Below are 7,584 nucleotides of genomic sequence, written 5' to 3' on the forward strand. Positions count from 1 at the left end.
TAGTGGCTGTCTGGTTGGTTTTACTATCGTATATTAACTGCGTCGCGTCAGAAGCAGGAGCGTTGACCACACCTAGGGTACTGAAGTTCAATAAATAAATGCAGTTCGCTCAGAACAATCGGTTTTGCTAATTTTGTTCGGTAGCGCCATATCTTGTTATTAGGATACTGCGTGTAGCGATGCATTACTCGATAACGTGACATAAAATCCGTTCTTGTTCTCCATCTTCTTGATGTTGTTGGGGCGTCGACAATTCCAAAGTGGCTGTGTAAACAGGTAGCGATATATATATATATATATATATATATATATCTGCGTCAGCGATGTCCTTTTCAGAGACCCCACGAGTTAAATTTCTCAGGCCACCCCAACCATTTCACAAGCGCCATCTTTTTCCGGCCTATAGTTTTTCTGGATATTACTTTCTCTATTTTAAACACCTTGTTTTTGTCAATGATTACCGGCTGTAGCTCAGGCTCGTAAAATGTGCCTTTTACCTCTTCACCCGAGCAATCTGATATTCTATACACAGGCTGGTCGGGCTATGCGCCTAGTTATTGTAAAAACTCGTCTGTATATGTTTGTTCATAACCTTTTCTAAACACACGAGTTTTGATATTCTCACAGTGTCCCCTACATTATATTTGAACGATACGATCCTCTGCGGTTTCTTCTTCTTCTTCTTCTCCTTGTACAGCGTGTTAAAGACGAGCTTCGTTGTCTTTGTTTACATCGGATGGGGTCATCTTTATCGATCTGTGGTGAGACTTGTTGTAAGCGTTAGCGAGGTCCTGAACGACATCAACATATCTACGCCGAATTAACAGGCGTTAGATATCTCCACATGCGGGTCTTAAATGTTCTGTTGAAACGTTCAACCGTGCTAGCCTTAGTCTCGTTTGAGGTAGAGAAATGTTTAATTTTATACACCTCCATTAGATGTTGAAACTGTTTGTTATAAAACTCTGTCCCCTGATCGGTTTGGAGTTTTACAGGTATGCTTCGTTCAAAATGTCTTCAAACGCCTTTGCAACAGATGCACCGGTCTTGTTTTTAAGACACCTAACCCATGCATATTTAGAAAATACATCGATACATGTCAGCAGGTAGCACACACTGTCATTTTCTGCTGAATATTCACTCATGTCCACCAGATCGGCCTGGAACTGTTTGTCAATACCGCTAACCAACACCCTATTTCTAGGGAAGTGTACAGCTGCTTTAGCGTGGAGGGTATACACATCTTGCCCCTGTAAGTAACGCTTTACTTCAGGCATCCCCGGAGCCTCCCCAGTGCATTTTCTAACAGCATCGCAAAGTTTTTGTACACCTCCAAGACCCCCTGGGTGTGTGGGGTCGTGGTAAATCTTGTCTAGCGTGCGCTCCATATTCAGTCAACAACACAAGTGGCCAAGATGAGGTCGACACACCGTCTTTTATTTATTTATGGTTTTTCAACATGTTTAGGTATTTTACACACACCGTCACATCTCTGTCTATCATGTGTCGCACTAGGTGCTGAACTGCATCACAAACATCTAATGGTACACCATTTTTAATCATCAAAACACGCATCACAAAGAAATGCACAAAGACAAATAACATGGCGTGTTGCGCCTCAGACTCATTACAGTTTGTGAAATATGCCGTTACCACATCTTTAACCGCTGATGAACTGTGCTGCACACACACACTGTATCATTCCAATTTTTAACACTTGTCCTTATAACGTTTAAATGGTTGTTGAATGTAACACATTCGCGAGGACACCGTCACCGGTAATTACCCCGTGCAGAAGTGATGTCAGTCTGTTCACGGCATGGCGTCTTTTCCACGTGAAAAGATATGTGGCTAATGTGATCCCAAAGAACAACATCATTTTTCTGCGGTAAATATTACAAATCTGTCGACATGCAGCAGCAGCAGCACTTGGTCCACACGGTGAAGGCGTTGCGTAGCGGCGTGCTTGTGGTCCTCCTCCGTCTCCATTTCCTCTTTGGCAGATGGTCCGTCACATCCGGGTCTGAGATAGTGTCTCAGAGTCTCGGCCGCTCCTAAAAGCCTGTCTTGTGAGAAAGCCCCCGGTGATATTTGCGCAAACAGGTAATGCAGAGCTTTTCCTAGAGACGGGTTGAATACAGAGTCCAGGATCTGGTCAAAATACATACATCTGATCTGATCAAAATCATACAAGCAAGAGTGTCGACGCTGACTCGGGTGGTTGATTTTACACCCGTTGCAGAGAGCTCTTGTTTTTCCAGCCCTGCGTGATACTGGCAGCGTGATAGAAAGTCTTTGATCGTGTCCACGTCGTCTTTTGTCAGGGACCGTGTCGAGACATGTCCCTTCTCCTCCTCCTCCTTCTTCTCCTTCTTCTTCTTCACATGCAGCGCCTCAAGCGGCTTCATATGAGGTGTCCAGGGTTCCACACCACCGCAATCGTTTTCCCAACACCCTCTAGTATCATCGTCGTCATGGGTGCTGATCAAGACACTGCCTGTAAAAACAACAGAAAAACAACATTAAAATCATATACAGCGTTTATCATAATTTAAAAAAGACAAAAATACAAAAGTTATGCTAACCTAGGCTTTATCAGTAGTCGATGTGTCTGATGATTTTTCGGCACAGGAAGGAAGGTGACTACCCCGCGCATTAGTCTGCGCATCATCGAAAAGAAGACGTTTTCTAACACTCTGGTAAGAAGAGAGGATCCTGTCTCTTCTGATGCCCTTGTCAGCTTCGTCAAACAATTTCTGCAGAGATCTCCAGTCACACCACTGAATAAAGAAAACAGTTTTAAACCACTCGTCACGCTCTTGAGCGTAAGAGGGTAGGGTTGTTGTCCCCACGCGTCGCGCCTCTGCTCGCGATCACAGATTCTCGATCTTTGCACACACTGAGAAAAATAAAGTCCTCCCCGCCGTTTGTTAAAACGATCCGTCTCAATGCGGTACATCTCGGGCCCGCTTTGCTGACCCACTGCGAGACATAAATACTCTCTGGGAAACCAGGTTGGTCTAGGTCAGGGCAGACCTCAGACCAAAACAATTTCCAATCTCTATGCATCAAACTGACCGACCATGTTTCAACGCCTGGAACCACACTGCGACCGGTGGCGCACTGAGTGTGACAACAGAGTCCTGATATTTAACATTGTAAACATACCCATTAACACCCTCCAGCTCTAGCTCAAATTCACGATTCTCCGACGTAACGAGCCCACTTCCTACACGTCTCCTTTTCTTGTAAGGCCCGAGCATCCACAACCGCCGGGTCATCAGACATACCTGGGCGCCGCTGACCCGATGCGCTGTTGCTGGTGCAGGAAGACATGGTTGCAGAAACGTCTTGCAGAATACAGGCGATCGTTGAAGAAAAAAAAATCAGAGCTCGTCCCGCCGTAGCTTCGCCGTCCGAGAAGTTGAGGATGTCCTGTTAAGAAAATCCCTTGTATATATACACCACACACATCCGTCCACAAGGAGGGGCTTTTGATTAGCCAATAGGAGGCGCTATGTTTAACCAATGATAGACGGATTTCATATGACGGTGTGTGTGTGTGTGTGTGGGGAGGGGCCGGAAGGGGCGGAGTGGGGTGGGGGTGGGGCGAACCGGAAGGGGCGGAGTGTGGGGAGGGGCGGAGTGGGGGAGGGGCCGGAAGGGGGGGGCGGGGGGGGGCTTCACGTGCACGCACGCACGTCTCACGTGCACGCGCATTTCACATGCACGCGCAAAGCTGGTCCCTATATACTACTCCCAACACACCAAACTGACTTGAGAGAACTTGTGAAAATGAAGGCCTCCTGTCTGACATTACAGTTTCTCAGCCAAAAAGTTGCACCTGAACAAACCGCAATGACTACAGCCAATGGCCAACCAGCACGTAGGTCCTGAGCCTGCATGAGAGGAAATACCTCTCCACACCAGCAGACAGTGGTAATCTGTATTCATCATTCAAACAGAGAAACAGGAAGACCATCTTGACAGTAGTTAGCCAGTTAGCATATTCAGTTTACAATTTAGTTTATTTTCCTGACTTTCAATTCTCTTCTCGAGTGCTGAGCTGAACTGCCAATCAGAGTGATTTCATTCACCAACAGACTCCGCCGTTGTTGATTCACCATGCTGAATCGGCAGAAAAACTAACTTAACTGTAGTGATCCTGCAGCATTCCAAAATCTCTAATTTTGGTGAGTGCAGTGTTACTTGTAAAATAAGTAATAATTACAATAACTTGTAGAAGCAATGGCCAGACATATAACAAATTAAAAAATAAGATAAAATAAAAGTTGTATAAACCATCCTTTACCTTTAATGTTGTTTATCCTTGGACTTTCCTGGCAGGAATACACATCTTTACATTCCATCATATTTGAGAAATTTTAGATCCATCATAAAGTCTGATACAATAGTTTAAACTCAGTTACCTACTAGCACTGTGCTTTTGCACAGCCACTGACTCTAAAGGTCCTGTGAGTAGGATTTAGGGGGATATATTGGCAGAAATGGGACATAATATAATAAGTACCTCTTTTTTGTGTATAATTATGGAAACCCATTTTCGCCACTTGATGGGAAAAAAAAAAGATCTAATAACTCAAAATAATGAGATACTAAGTCAAAAATAATGACTTACTAACTCAAAATAATGCAAGAGTACCTTGCTGCAGTCAAGATGGCCGACAAGACGCCGCCATACATCCAATCCATGCCGGAAGTCACAACCGGAAGTTGGTTAATCGCCGCTCGATCCCGGAAATATGACCGAGCTAAAACAAAGATAAAAGCTTAAAAAAACACGTACGTTTACACATAACATAATTTTATGCATTTTGTGCAGTTACATGTTTATCTGGCCGACAAGGCGCTGCCATACATCCAATCCATGCCGGAAGTCACAACCGGAAGTTGGTTAATCGCCGCTCGATCCCGGAAATATGACCGAGCTAAAACAAAAATAAAAGCTTAAAAAACATGTACGTTTACACATAACATAATTTTATGCATTTTGTGCAGTTACATGTTTATCGTAACCGTATAAGTGACTAGTTAATTGTCTCGCCACCACTTTATAGGCTACTGTAAAACTCAGAAGTTAGTTAAAAGCCTACAATAATATCACTAAGTTATAATGCTAACGTTTCATGGATTTAACTTTAATATCAACGTTATGAGTACGAATGTAAATATTATGTTTGTGTGGTGGTGGCCACACACACACACACACATACACACACACACACACACATTCACAATAGGACTGAAGAATAACTAAAGTTAAATAAACTGAATTCTCAGATTAAATAAACTGAGAATTAATAAAAAATGAGAATTTACACAACCAAATAAACAGCACTTTCAGATTAGGCTGCAGTTGCAACATGCACACATGGTCACAACAAATGTCATACTTACTTTCACATTAGCATATGGTTAATATTAATTTATGTTAACAGTAAAAAAGAAGGCACTGTACAGACTTCAGATACAACTCTGAGTCCTGCCACATCCAGAAATACTCGGACGACACTGCTATTGTGGCATGTATCAGGAATGGGCAGGAGTCTGAATATAGGGACCTGATAAAAGCCTTCAGTGACTGGAGTCACAAGAACTGTCTCCTACTGAACACCTCAAAGACCAAGGAAATGATTATAGATTTCTGCGGGTCCAAGCCCCCTCTTCAGCCAGTGAATACCTGTGGGATTGGTGGTGCCAAGTCATAAGTATCTAGGTGTACACCTGGATAATAATTTGGACTGGTCCCTACACATAGACGCTCTCTACAAAAAGGGGCAGAGCCACCTCTTTTTCTTAAGGAAGCTCAGATCTCTTGACATCTGTAGTAAGGTGCTGCAGATGTTTTATCAGTCTGTGGTGGCAAGTGTGTTGTTTTATGCTGCAGTCTGCTGGGGAGGAAGGAAAATTGTTGTAGATTCATGGTGTATTAATCTGCCTCTGCTACAAATATCATTCAAACACTGTGCAGACACAGCTCCCCACACCCCGTTTGTTCAAAGGCACAGAACAGCAGCTTAGAGAAATGACTTCAATCCTGCTGGTTGTATTTTCATCCACCAGGGATCTTCAGGGATGAGCGGGGACATCATGGGCAACACAATGGCGCCAGACATTTGTTACTGCAACAGAACAGGTATTTCCTGGGTCTAGAGATGTGTTCATTATCCAGTTTAGCTATTAAATGAATGCAATAATTATATTTTCCTATTGTCAGTCTTCTGTTAATTCTATTTTATTTCTGGAATCCAATAAAACACAATATTACACTATCATACTGGCAATAATAACTTTACTTGGAGTTCTCTTTTTTGTAAACAACGTCTTTACTGAGTTCAATCATGTCACAGCAGCTCAAGCTGTATAGATAGGAAGGAGAAAGTGACAGTAGGATACTTATAAAATTAAGCTAAAAATCAGAACATTTGTATATACATATCAGAATCAAAGATATACAAATATAACAAATATAAAATATAAAATATTAAGTACTAAATGGGCAGGGCTATACACACAAGACTACTTACAGTATATACACCTTTCACTTGTACATATATATGGGAGAGATATGGATATATGTGCAGGATAATTGTGTACAGAGTTGTACAATACACACATGGTGTGTAACATTAAGAATAAAAATACTAAGCAATGTACATACTAAGCCATGTAAGCAATGTAAACTATGCTTACATTTACGGATTGCACAGAATATTAGCAGCGAGATTTTACAGTGCGATACACAGTGGAATAAATATTGCATAGAGATAAAAAAACAGTGTAAACATACAGTATTGCACGAGGTAGGGAAGTAGAGTTATACAACAGACATAACAGTGCTACATTAAGTCGTGCACATGTGTAGAAATGTTTGCAAGCTGCAAGTATACCTGATGAAGGTCGTTTCAGACCGAAACGTCGTTTATTCAATAAATCAAGACAAAGCGAGACAGTGTGCGGGAGTCTCCCTAATTGTTCTTCGAGTTGAATTTTCCTCCGACGCACCTGTCACACACTCAGGTGTGCACAGATTTTTTTTTTTTTTTTTGATGTTTTGATGAACATACCCTTGAAATGCACTGCATTTGCCTCATGATTCGCCAAGTGCCTCTGGATGACACTTTCGTTTTTGGTAGTGAATCTGGGGCAGAGAGGACACGCAAACACAGATGGCGACACGGTTGTGCACTTCAGCCTGTCGCCTTTTTCAATTATAGAAGGGTGCATCTGGAAGAAAAGAATATATCAGAATCAGAATCAGAAATACTTTACTGATCCCCGGGGAGAAATTGTTAGTGTTACAGTTGCTCCTATTCAACAAAGACTGTAGTATAATATATAACATATAGAAATATAAAATGTACAACAATATGTACAATACAATAGAATATATGCAACAATCAGAATCAGAATCAGAAATACTTTATTGATCCCCGAGGGGAAATTATTTATGTTACAGCAGTGGCACACATACTAGTGTAAAAAAACAAAGTGTCGTTGCCATGGTGACATGATTGAAGGATGGATGAGGATGAGGAGGGATGTACACAGTCATAATAATGG

This window comes from Epinephelus fuscoguttatus, linkage group LG14, assembly GCF_011397635.1.
Source record: "Epinephelus fuscoguttatus linkage group LG14, E.fuscoguttatus.final_Chr_v1".
In the NCBI taxonomy this organism is placed as follows: Eukaryota; Metazoa; Chordata; class Actinopteri; order Perciformes; family Serranidae; genus Epinephelus; species Epinephelus fuscoguttatus.